This window comes from Taudactylus pleione, unplaced genomic scaffold, assembly GCF_031769625.1.
Source record: "Taudactylus pleione unplaced genomic scaffold, aTauple2 ptg000445l, whole genome shotgun sequence".
NCBI classification, from domain to species: Eukaryota; Metazoa; Chordata; class Amphibia; order Anura; family Myobatrachidae; genus Taudactylus; species Taudactylus pleione.
The window spans coordinates 257,298-270,362 of record NW_028284847.1 but is presented as its reverse complement, the minus strand read 5'-3'; the positions used below and the strand labels follow the sequence as shown (position 1 = coordinate 270,362).

Genomic DNA, 13,065 nt, shown 5'->3' with positions numbered 1-13,065 from the left:
TTTGCTGTCGGTAATCCAAGAAAGTGCCCAAGTCCTCTGAAAAGCTCTGAACTCAGCCTAAAGCTTACAAAAGACCAAGGAGTCAGACACGATTATCAAATCTCCCTGCTGCCTGGTTGGCATAATTTATTCACCAACTACAGCCAAGCAGCGGAGATATGAAAAAGTGGTTCAAGAGGAAGTGTTGCAATGTTGGCAAGTTACAGTGGCACCCATGTAATTCTAAATAACCAAAAAATTTTATCGATTGTCGATCTTTGCAGATTCCTTCTGCTAAACTGCTTAAGTTGCAAACTTGGCGTAACTGGCAAAAAAAATACAGTTCTCCCACACAAGTTACGATTTATTCTGGGAGTGACTCAACTGGTGTTTCGGTAGATTCGACTTCCAGGCAAAACTTTTCTTGCAAACGGCGCACAAAAACTGCTTCACTCCCATGTGAACTCTCTGATGTCTATTGAGTGATGACTTCATAGTAAAACATTTCCCACTAACAGAGCACAAGCAAAACATTTTCCACACTCAAAGCAGCAATGTGGCTTCTCTCCAGTGTGGTTTTTCTGGTGGCTGACGAGTGCCCAAGCTACAGATAAAACACTTGCCACACTCCGTACAAGGGTACGATTTCTCTCCGGTGTGAATTCTCTGGTGTCTGACTAAAACTGACCTAGAGACAAGGCACTTCCCACATTCATAGCACATATATGGCTTCTCACCAGTGTGAACTCTCTGGTGCTGGACCAGACTAATGTTACTTATGAAACACTTTCCACATTCGGTGCAACAGTGCGGCTTCTCTCCTTTGTGAATTTTCTGGTGACTGACAAGATTAGATGTCCTCTTAAAACATTTCCCACATTCGGGCAAGAATATGGCTTCTCTCTAATATGTATTTTCTGGTGAGTAAGGAGGGATGAGTTATTGGTGAAACATTTACCGCACTCGGAGCACGAATAGGGCTTCTCCCCCCTGTGAATTCTCTGGTGTTTAACGAGCTCTGACCTTCAGACAAAAGACTTCCCGCACTCAGAGCAAGGATACAGACACTCTCTGGTGTGAATCCTCTGATGTACCACAAGTTCTGAGTTACTGATAAAGCATTTGCCACACTCTGAGCAGGAATAGGGCCTCTCGCCTGTGTGGATTCTTTGGTGGCAAACGAGATTCGCCTTTTTCATAAAACACTTGCCGCATTCCTTGCAGGCGTACGGTTTTTCTCCCCCGTGAATTTTCTTATGACCAATGAAGGTGGAGTTACTGGCGAAAGCTTTCCCACACTCGAGACAGGAGTAGGGTTTCTCACCAGTATGGATTTTATTATGCTTCATGAGATTGGTCTTCCACGTAAATCGCTTCCCACAGACAGAGCAGGAAAATGGCTTCTCTCCTGTGTGTACCAGCTGATGTGTATTGAGCACTGACTTCTGGGTAAAACATTTCCCACATACTGCACACAAAAATTTCTTCTCTCTCATAAGGCTTTTCCTGTTGTCAGAGCCGGCAATGGCTATATTCTGTCTGTGAATTTCCTGATGCTTAGTAAAGTTGTATTTGTCAGCAAAAACCATTTGGCACTCAGAGCAAATATAAATCCTGCCTGTAATAATACTGGTTTGATTCAGGGGCACTGATATATTATGTATCTTTTCATCACAGCTTCCACCATTTTTAAAGTCTTCCTTGTTTCTTGTTGGTGTATTATGGTCTAGTATACTATGTTCCAAAGTATGGGCAAATTCAGAGTGAACACTTCCTTCACATGAGATGGATTCCTCCTTAGTATGAGTAGATGTATACTGTGTATGCTATGTGGGTGTATACATGTCAGTGTGTGTGAGGTCTCCTCCATCACATGAGACTGATTCCTCCTTAATATGATTAGATGTATACTGTGTATGATATGTGGGTGTATAAGTGTCAGTGTGTGTGAGGTCTCCTCCATCACATGAGACTGATTCCTCCTTAATATGAGTAGATGTATACTGTGTATGATCTGTGGGTGTATACATGTCAGTGTGTGTGAGGTCTCCTCCATCACATGAGACTGATTCCTCCTTAGTATGAGTAGATGTATACTGTGTATGATATGTGGGTGTATACATGTCAGTATGTGTGAGGTCTCCTCCATCACATGAGACTGATTCCTCCTTAGTATGAGTAGATGTATACTGTGTATGATATGTGGGTGTATACATGTCAGTATGTGTGAGGTCTCCTCCATCACATGAGACTGATTCCTCCTTAGTATGAGTAGATGTATACTGTGTATGATCTGTGGGTGTATACATGTCAGTGTGTGTGAGGTCTCCTCCATCACATGAGACTGATTCCTCCTTAGTATGAGTAGATGTATACTGTGTATGATCTGTGGGTGTATACATGTCAGTGTGTTTGAGTTCTCCTCCATCACATGAGACTGATTCCTCCTTAGTATGAGTAGATGTATACTGTGTATGATATGTGGGTGTATACATGTCAGTGTGTGTGAGGTCTCCTCCATCACATGAGACTGATTCCTCCTTAGTATGAGTAGATGTATATTGTGTATGATATGTGGGTGTATACATGTCAGTGTGTATGATGTCTCCTCCATCACATGAGACTGATTCCTCCTTAGTATGAGTAGATGTATACTGTGTATGATATGTGGGTGCATAAATGTCAGTGTGTGTGAGGTCTCCTCCATCACATGAGACTGATTCCTCCTTAGTATGAGTAGATGTATACTGTGTATGATATGTGGGTGTATACATGTCAGTGTGTGTGAGGTCTTCTCCATCACGTGAGGCTGATTCCTCCTTAGTATGAGTAGATGTATACTGTGTATGATATGTGGGAGTATAATTGTCAGTGTGTGTGAGGTCTTCTCCATCACGTGAGGCTGATTCCTCCTTAGTATGAGTAGATGTATACGGTGTATGATATGTGGGTGTATACATGTCAGTGTGTGTGAGGTTTCCTCCATCACGTGAGGCTGATTCCTCCTTAGTATGAGTAGATGTATACTGTGTTTGATATGTGGATGTATAAATGTCAGTGTGTGTGAGGTCTCCTCCATCACATGATACTGATTCCTCCTTAATATACGTAGATGTATACTGTGTATGATATAAGGGTGTAGAGATGTCAGTGAGATTTCCTCTCACGCATGAAGTCGGTTTCTCAGTAACATTCCCTATCTCTATACCACTGTGAGCCTCAGTCTTACTGTCCAGTGAAGAAATAGGAGTGCGGGATCCTCCAGGTAGTTTTGTATCCTCAGTGAGAGCTGTTGAAAATAAATACATTGTGGTTAGAGGATAAAGGCATGGGAATAATAAAGTGAAGAAAAGGGTCCTCTGAGTGACATTTATTTGCAGAGAACAGAGGGCCTGATTCACACCCGCTCGCGAGCGCTGTGCGCTCGCAAGTGGGTCGATGGTAGCCCAGTGCGCATGACGGAGCCGGTTCCGTCGTGCGCATGCGCGAGACCCGGATAGCGATGGGGAAGCCGTCGGTCCGGGTCTCGCTACAAAGGGGGCGTGCTGTTGATGTTGAGTGACAGCACACCCCCTTTGAGGGGTGGGCCGGGGGTGTGTCTGCCCAGACGGAGGCGTTCCCATGGGAACGCCTACTGTCTGGGGCTGGCCCCACTGACATCACAAGTGATGTCAGTGGGAGTGCTCTGAGCTCTGATAGAGCCAAAAGCACTGTTGGGCTTGCGGAAACGAGACCCTACCGCAAGGGTCTCATCGCAAACCCGATGGTCGCGACGGCCTTGACCATCGCGACCATCATCATGGACGCTCGCATAAGCTGTGGGTGGTAACCCTCAGCTATGCGAGCGGCCAAGAGGCCGCACCATTAAAAAAAAAAAAAAACGCCCTGATTCACGGCGGGCGCTCGTTCAGAGCGTCCGGCTCTGAATCAGGCCCTCTGTAGTTACACACAGTGATGGTGTCTCCCGCATACACACAGACAGGACTGTGATTACCCCTCCTCTTACCCAGTGATGTGAGGGCCCAGAGATTCTCCATCATCACGTCCTTGTACAGACCCCCCCAATGTCCTCCCACTCCGCTGTGGAGAATTGACAGTGAGAGTGTTGCACCTGGTAATTCACATAACATGTTGTGTAACATTGAAATACACTTAGAACACAGATCATCAATATCCTTGCAGACAATGGTTAAACCTACACAAGTACTAATGGTTCTTTTTAACTGCTTTTGCCTTTAACCAAATTAGCCATACTCTCCTTCTCTGACCGTGTCTTAGTGCATATCCTAGGAAAGCATAGTCACTTCTTTTAAAGAAAGAACCCTTTAACAGACAGAAAAGGGTCTACTGTGATAATATAATCCCTAGGCTACCTGTAACCATTTGCTATAAGTACTATCTAGCAGGATGTACAGTATATCAACACTTTGTGCAATTCCAGTTACTCAGTGTAATTATGGGGTGTGTTTCATTAGATCAACAGTAAATAGACAATGTCTAGTTAGTCAATGGGTCGACAGGTACAAAAAGTCAACAAACACAAGGTTTACATGGGGGTAGGTCAACAGGTACAAAGGTCGACAGGGTCAAAAAGGTCAACCTTGGAATGGTCAACACAAAAATGGTTGGCTCTTTTTTAGTTTTGTAACCCTAATCTTTATCCTAACCCTGCCCTTGGTACCGACCCCTAACCGTCCCTCCTAGTGCCTAAGCCTAATCAATGGTGTAAGTGCTTAACCCTAACCGTACTTTCTAGTGCCTAACCCTCCAGTAAGTTCCTGACCCTCCCTCTTAGTGCCTAACCCTAACCATCCCTCCTAGTGCCTAACCCTCCAGTAAGTTCCTGACCCTCCCTCTTAGTGCCTAACCCTAACCATCCCTCCTAGTGCCTAACCCTCCAGTAAGTTCCTGACCCTCCCTCTTAGTGCCTAACCCTAACCTTCCCTCCTAGTGCCTAACCCTAACCATCCCTCCAAGTGCCTAACCCTAACCGTCCCTCCTAGAGCCTAACCCTAACCGTCCCTCCTAGTGCCTAACCCTAACCGTCCCTCCTAGTGCCTAACCCTAACCATCTCTCTTAGTGCCTAACCCTAACCATCCCTCCTAGTGCCTAACCCTAACCGTCCCTCCTAGTGCCTATCCATAACCATCAATCCTAGTGCCTAACCCTAACCATCCCTCCTAGTGCCTAACCCTAACCGTCCCTCCTAATGCCTAACCATAACCATCAATCCTAGTGCCTAACCCTAACCGTCCCTCCTAGTGCCTAACCCTAACCGTCCCTCCTAGTGCCTAACCCTAACCGTCCCTCCTAGTGCCTAACCATAACCATCCCTCCTAGTGCCTAACCCTAACCGTCCCTCCTAGTGCCTAACCATAACCATCCCTCCTAGTGGCTAACCCTCCCTTCTAATGCCTAACTCTAACCCTTAAGTAAGAGCATAGCCCTAACCGTCCTTCTTAGTGCCTAACCTTAATCCTCCTTCTTAGTGCCTAACCGTCCCTCTTAGAGTCTAACCCTAACCCACCGACAAGTGCCTAATCCTAAAAAAAACAAGTGTCGACCAATCCAAAGGCGGCTTTTTTGTATCTGTTGACCTACATTCATGTCAACCTTTTGAGAGTCGACCTTTTGTACATATCGACCCACCCACTATCGACCATCTGGTATCGACCTATTGGTTGTCGACCAATTTTACTGTCGATCTTTCAACCAGGACCCTTAATTATAAAGGCAGAATTGCTCAATAAAAAAGGCCCCTTATGGGTTCTTCCATCAAAAACTGAAAATTCAGATTTGAGTGGAATATGGTAAATGAATCACAGTCCCCAAGGAACACGTATGTGGGGTCCAGTGTTCACAATCTCTGGTGAGTCCAGACAACCTCACATACACATTCACTGCTGCTCAGGGGTAGCATGAAAAGTCAGCATTCAGAATGCCGGCACGGACATTAGGTAGAATGCCGGCATGGACATTAGGTAGAATGCCGGCATGGACATTAGGGCGACAAGCAATATATGGACGTTCACAAATGGTGACATGGTTCAAATGTCGACACCAACGTACAGATTTTTTTTTTCCCCCCATATTTTTGCCTAACCCCCCCAAAAAATGTGCTGTCGACATTCTGGTGTCGACACCTAAACTGACAACATTATGAACACGTAAGCATTTTAACCATGTGGACATTTGTGAATGTCATCTTTTTTTTGTTGACTTTATGCCTATGTTGACATTCTGACCGGTTACCCCGCTGCACGGCCCACTCCTGCTGATCATTGGGCAGTGAAAGTCCTGTGGTGTCTTCCGCAATCCCCTCACTTCTGGCAACATTATCTTGTTTTCCAGAGAACACCCACTGGTTGTAGGATGGCAGCGGAAGTTATGGATATTCCGAACGCTGGATCCTTTGGGGACCCGGCTCCACTCAGAACAGCCCACACAAACCCGATTTGGTTTTACGGACTGAATTAACCTTTAATGCAGTAGAAGCTTTATTGTTTTTTCTTATATAATCCAGAGTATTAAAAACGTCACTAGTTTACTGCAAACCTGACTGGGGTGGGACAGTCATCACAGAATATAGCGTATGGTGCTGAGAACACAGACAGCTATTATACAGCACCAAGGCGTCTATTTACTAAGCAGTGTTAGGAGACAGAGTGAAAAGTGATAAGGTACCAGCCAATCAGCTCCTAACTGTCATCGCACAGGCTGTGTTTGAAAAATGACAGTTAGGAGCTGATTGGCTGATACCTTATCACTTTTCACTCTGGGCCTGATTCAGAGCCGAACGCTCTGACCAGAGCGCTCACTCTGAATCAGGGCCCTCCTACCTGTTCTTGGAGCGGCCTCATGGACGCTCACATAGCTGTGGGTTACCACCCACAGCTGTAGCAAGCGTCCATGATGATGGTCGCGATGGTCAAGACCATCGCGACCATCGGACTTGCGATGAGACCCTGCGGTAGGGTCTCGCTGCCGCAAGCCCTGGAGTGATTTTGGCTCTATCAGAGCCAAAATCACTCCCACTGACATCACTACTGATGTCAGTGGGGCCGGACTCAGACGGTAGGCGTTCCCATGGGAACGCCTCCGTCTGGCAGCCATGCCCCCGGCACGCCCACCAAAGGGGGCGTGCTGTCAGTCACCATCGACAGCACGCCCCCTTTGGTGCGAGACCCCGAGCGACGGATTCCTCGTCGCTCGCCGGGTCTCGCGCATGCGCACGACGGAGCTCTCTCCGTCGTGCGCATGCGCATTCGGGCACCATCGACCCGCTTGCGAGCGTCCTGCGCTCGTGAGCGGGTCCGAATCAGGCCCTCTGTCTCCTAACACTGCTTAGTAAATAGACCCCTCAGTTATATACATATATAAACTGCACAATCGTTACATTTGATATAAGAGACGGCGGCATCATTACTGATGTTACCGTATTCACAGAACGTCCTGTAGCATTTATATGATTCTCTATTCACCTCTACTAATTATTCTGTAACTAGAGAGCTGTAATGTAATGTGACTGTGCAGCCCCCTGCGTACCAATTACAGGTGTATAAGGGAAATTCATGCTGCCACAAAGGAGACGGACAAGGCCCCATAGAGCAGGCCTGACCAACCTGTGGCTCTCCAGCTGTTGTGAAACTACAAGTCCCAACATGCCTTGCCACAGTTTTGCTGTTAGGGAATGCTAAAACTCTGGCAAGGCATGCTGGGACTTGTAGTTTCACAACAGCTGGAGAGCCACAACTTGGCCAGGACTGTCATAGAGCTTACAATCAAGCATGGGAACCACAGAGCAGCCAGCATTAGATCTGCATTGTTATACATTATGCCATGAAAAAGTTCTCTCCCCAACGCCACAGTGTTCATAAAGGAATAGAAATTAATGTATAATGCTATTTAGGTATAGGAATATTTTAGACAGGTGCTCCGTCGTGCGCATGCGCCAGACGCGACGAGCGAAGGAAAGTCCTTCGCTCGTTGTGTCCGATCAAAGGGGGCGTGCTGTCAATGTTGATTGACAGCACGCCCCCTTTGGTGGGCGTGCCGGGGGCGTGCCTCCCTGACGGGGGCGTTCCCACGGGAACGCCTCCCGTCAGAAGCCGGCCCACTGACATCACTAGTGATGTCAGTGGGAGTGATTTGGGCTCTGATAGAGCCAAAATCACTCCGGAGCTTGCGGTTGAAAACCTCAACCGCAGGCTCCGGCTCGCAAATTCGATGGTCGCGATACCATCACAATGCACGCTCGTATAGCCTGTGGGTGGTGACCCACAGCTATACGAGCGTCCAGGAGGACGCTCCATGAAAATGGAGCCCGGCCCTCATTCAGAGCGTGCGCTCTGCTCAGAGCGTACGGCTCTGAATGAGGGCCTTAGTCCCCAGGTTGCAGCACACATCGTTGCCCATGCATCCGCAGGAGCTGAGAGGCACACGCTGCCCCTAGAGGGGACATTTGGAGATACAACTGGACATCTGGAGGACATAGTTTAACTGTGCCTGATACCAGATAAACTGTCCATAAAATAGAAATTATACCTCCTGCTAGGAGTGGGATCTATAATGATTTCCAGGAGCCTCTGATTTATATGGGATGTAGTTGGCATCCCGGCACCAGTATCCCTACCGCCGGAATCTCGAAGGTAAGTATTGGGGTATTAGGGGGTGGTTAGCGTTAGGTAGCGGGGTTAGGGTTAGGCACCCCAAAGGGGGAGGTTAGGATTAGGGTGCAGGGAGGGGGAGGTTAGTCTTAGGCACTAGGGGAGAGGTTAGGTTTAGGCATCGGGGAGGGATTGTTAGGTTTAGGGTGCGGGGAGGGGGGAGGTTAGATTTAGGCACTAGGGGAGGAGGTCAGGTTTAGGCATTGGGGAGGGAGTGTTAGGTTTAGGCACTAGGGGAGGAGGTTAGGTTTAGGGATCAGGGAGGTAGTGTTAGGATTAGGGTGCGGGGAGGGGGAGGTTAGGGTTAGGCCCTAGGGGGTGGTTAGGGTTAGGCACGCCGGAGGGTGTGTTAGGATTAGGGTGCAGGGAGGGGGAGGTTAGTCTTAGGCACTAGGGGAGAGGTTAGGTTTAGGCATCGGGGAGGGAGTATTAGGTTTAGGCACTAGGGGGGAGGTTAGGTTTAGGCATCGGGGAGGTAGTGTTAGGATTAGGGTGCGGGGAGGGGTAGGTTAGGCTTAGGCACTAGGGGGAGGTTAGGTTTAGGCATTGGGGAGGGAGTGTTAGTTTAGGCACTAGGGGGGAGGTTAGGTTTAGGCATCGGGGAGGTAGTGTTAGGATTAGGGTGCGGGGAGGGGGAGGTTAGGCTTAGGCACTAGAAGGGGAGGTTAGGTTTAGGCATCAGGGAGGTAGTGTTAGGTTTAGGGTGTGGGGAGGGGGAGGTTAGGTTTAGGCATTGGGGAGGGGGAGGTTAGATTTAGGCACTGGAGAGGAGGTTAGGTTTAGGCATCAGGGAGGGATTGTTAGGTTTAGGGTGTGGGGAGGGGGAGGTTAGATTTAGGCACTAGGGGAGGAGGTTAGGTTTAGGCATTGGGGAGGGAGTGTTAGGTTTAGGCACTAGGGGAGGAGGTTAGGTTTAGGGATCGGGGAGGTAGTGTTAGGATTAGGGTGCGGGGAGAGGGAGGTTAGGGTTAGGACCTAGGGGGTGGTTAGGGTTAGGCACCCTGGAGGGTGTGTTAGGATTAGGGTGCAGGGAGGGGGAGGTTAGTCTTAGGCACTAGGGGGGGAGGTTAGGTTTAGGCATCGGGGAGGGAGTGTTAGGTTTAGGGTGCGGGGAGGGGGAGGTTAGATTTAGGCACTACAGGGGGAGGTTAGGTTTAGGCATCGGGGAGGGATTGTTTGGTTTAGGGTGCGGGGAGGGGGAGGTTAGATTTAGGCACTAGGGGAGGAGGTTAGGTTTAGGCATTGGGGAGGGAGTGTTAGGTTTAGGCACTAGGGGGGGAGGTTAGGTTTAGGCATCGGGGAGGTAGTGTTAGGATTAGGGTGCGGGGAGGGGGAGGTTAGGGTTAGGCACCTGGGAGGGAGGATTAGGGCAGGGGTTAAGGTTAGGAATCACTTACCTTTCTTCAATATGGGTGTCAGGATGCCGCTGTCGGTATTCTGATCAGAGGCATCCCGACAGCCAGGATTTCATACCCAACCCGATTTATATAAATATGTTATTAGTTAATAAAATTTGTAAAACTTTTAATATAGAATCTGCATCTTATGGTCTCTCTGCAGCCAGGCCTATTTGCAGCAGGCTTCCATTGCGGAAACTGGACTAGTCTCCCAGCCTGTTGTCACATTTTTTAAGCAGTTTATTGGAAAGTTCCAACATACAATATAACAGTATAAACATAATGAAACAGAAAATAAATGGGGTTACAATAAAACGTGTTAAAACACATAAAAGAGACAAGCGAGCAGAAAACTCCCACGCCAGTTACACGCATATAAGTTATGGTAGAAAATGGATCAATCCCTTTTTGTAGATAATGGGATGAGGAAGGAAGAGGTGGGGGAGACTAGGGCGACGAGGGGCGGATAAAGCTATGGGGGAAATCAGAGGGAAGGGAATAACAGAGAAAAGGTAAGGCGGAGTAAGCCCCACCACATTATCTGTTCAATACATCCTTAGACTGCAGGGGATACATCCAACATGGCGTCGGGGGTCTCAGTTCATAGCTGGAAATTACATTGTAATATGTCTTGGAGTGGTTTTGAGTTCTTTCCCCGCACATCTTTCCCAATCTAATGGTCAGACTGAAAGGGTCAGCCGATCTCTAGAGCAATACCTTGGATGTTACATTTGCCATTCCCATAACAATGAGTTACTTCCATGGCCAAGTTACGTCCATTGGCAGAGGTTACTTATCTCAATGTCCCATAATCTACATCAGGTATATCTGCTTCTTTTGGTGCATGGCCAACATCCCAAAGCCACGTCTTTTCCAGGTATGTTACAGTGTGTGACCCCGCAAATTAGGAATGTGTGGACTACAGTAGGTAAAAATAAATTTGGGAGGGGATCGGTATGAAATACCGCCGGACGCATGGAAGACCGGCAGAGAAGATCCCGACAGGTAAGTATTTTCCTATTTACTAACCTAACCCCCCCCCTAAGGGATGCCTAACCCTAAACTCCCCCCAAGTGTCTAACCCCCCTGTAAGTGCCTAAACCTAACCCTCCCTTCTCCGCAGCCTAAACCTAAGTCTCCCGGGGGGGTGCCTAACCTCCCACCGGGGGTGCCTAACCCCGGCTTCCCCTAGCCTAACCCTCCCGGGTAAGTGCCTAAGTCCCCCCCAGGAGCCCCTAACCTAACTCTCCCCCCCGCGTGGCTATACGCGCCTGGCTTACCTTTGATCGGTATGCCGGGTGTCGGGCTCCCGGCGTAATTAAAATGACAGGCGTCGGGATTTCGACGTCTGTCATTAGACCCTTGCCGGGATTAGACAATCAGGATGCCAATGGTTGGCATTTAGACCATCGGCATCTCAACTGCATACCGTCGGGAGGGCTCTCTCAGGTAGAATTACAAGTCATATGTTTTTTTTGTTGACCGCAACAAAAGAATATTTGCATTCAAAGTTGGCAACAGAGTGTTAGAGGTATAATTACTAAAGTGCGGGTTTATAGAACTGGAGGTAATAGCTAGAATCTGAATGGCTTTGCAGGAAGCGAGCACAGGAAGCATAGCAATAGACGCCGGGAGAGGCGCCGAGGGGTCCTATCGAGGGACCCATCAAGCACACTGGCTGTGCTGTTCAGCTGACTGATGTAAAGGGACTGGGAACATGATGATGATGTATGGAGAGTAAGCACAGATAGCAGGGCAGAGGAGGAGGTGGTGCACCCACCTAGTCATAGAGACACACCACATCTAGTTTTCAGGATTACAGTGACCCAATTGCATTTTTATGAAAGCTCCTGACACATCGGTCACCATCAGTGGATTCAGTTTCAGGTGCTGACAGCTGCATCCTTGTTACTAGTCTCTCACCATTGAATTGATTCAGTGAGTGCATTTATTCCCTCTGATAACATCCTGGATAATAGGCATGGATCTTATACAAGAAAGGAGCACAAGTGCCGTGTACATGGTGGGACGATAATCCATTTAACTCTTGAGGACCTGGGCAATTCCAGGCTAAATGGACTCCTAATCCAAAGTCCTGGCAGCTTAAGTATCAGCAGTTGGTAACAAGCATCTTTGAATGTATGAGACCGTTTGCCATCTCAGTGGTCTCAGCACCCCGGGGTGGTTACAACTCTTATAAGTATACATATGCAAGTTTAACAGTAAATACAAAATATATCCAGATATTCCACAGGTCAGTATTTAAGAACCTGTGTGGAAGCGGGTGGCATTTCCATGCTATCTTTGATGAGAATGGTTGGCTGTAAATCTAAAGCTGGGCACACACTGGGCGATAAGTGGGCCGTTCCATCGAACGGTCGATATATAGCGAGCGCGTCGGCAGGTGTGTACTCCATTATGTCTGTGAACGACGTCGTCGACTGCGCAGCACAGCAGATGGCCGATATATCGGGATGCGGTCAGGATCCCACCGGGCGCTATCCCACCCGCAGATTTCCCGACGCTCACATCCCGATATAGGACTAAAGATAGGCGTTGAAATCCCGACGCCTATCATTAGCCCCACTACTAAATCCCGATACCCGGCTTACCGAACGAAGGTAAGCCGGGTGTCTTAGCTTGTAGCCGCGCGGGGGGTAGGGTTAGTTTTAGGGACCACCGGGGGGACTTAGCGTTAGGCACCCCCCTGGGAGGGCTAGAGTAGGGAAAGGGGGGTTTAGGGTTAGGCACCACCCGGGAAATTTAAGGTGCAGGGGTTAGGTTTAGGCACTAACAGGGGGAGGTTAGGGTTAGGCACTAGGGGGGGAGGTTAGGGTTAGGCACTAAGGGGGGGGGTTAGGGTTAGGCACTAGGGGGGGAGGTTAGGGTTAGGCACCACTAAGGGAGGGTTAGGGTAGGGAGAGGGGAGGGTTAGAGTACTTACCGGCTGTAGTCGGGATTTCGACCCATCGGGCTGCCGCTGTCGGTATTTGATCCGCCGGCATTACATACCGATTCCGAT

General features: G+C 48.4%; 1 pseudogene; it reads right to left on the bottom strand.

Moving 5' to 3' along the window:
• Nucleotides 1-336: 336 nt before the first annotated feature.
• The window catches only part of LOC148505651 (uncharacterized), a 79,031-nt pseudogene continuing 66,302 nt past the window's right edge, over nucleotides 337-13,065 (bottom strand).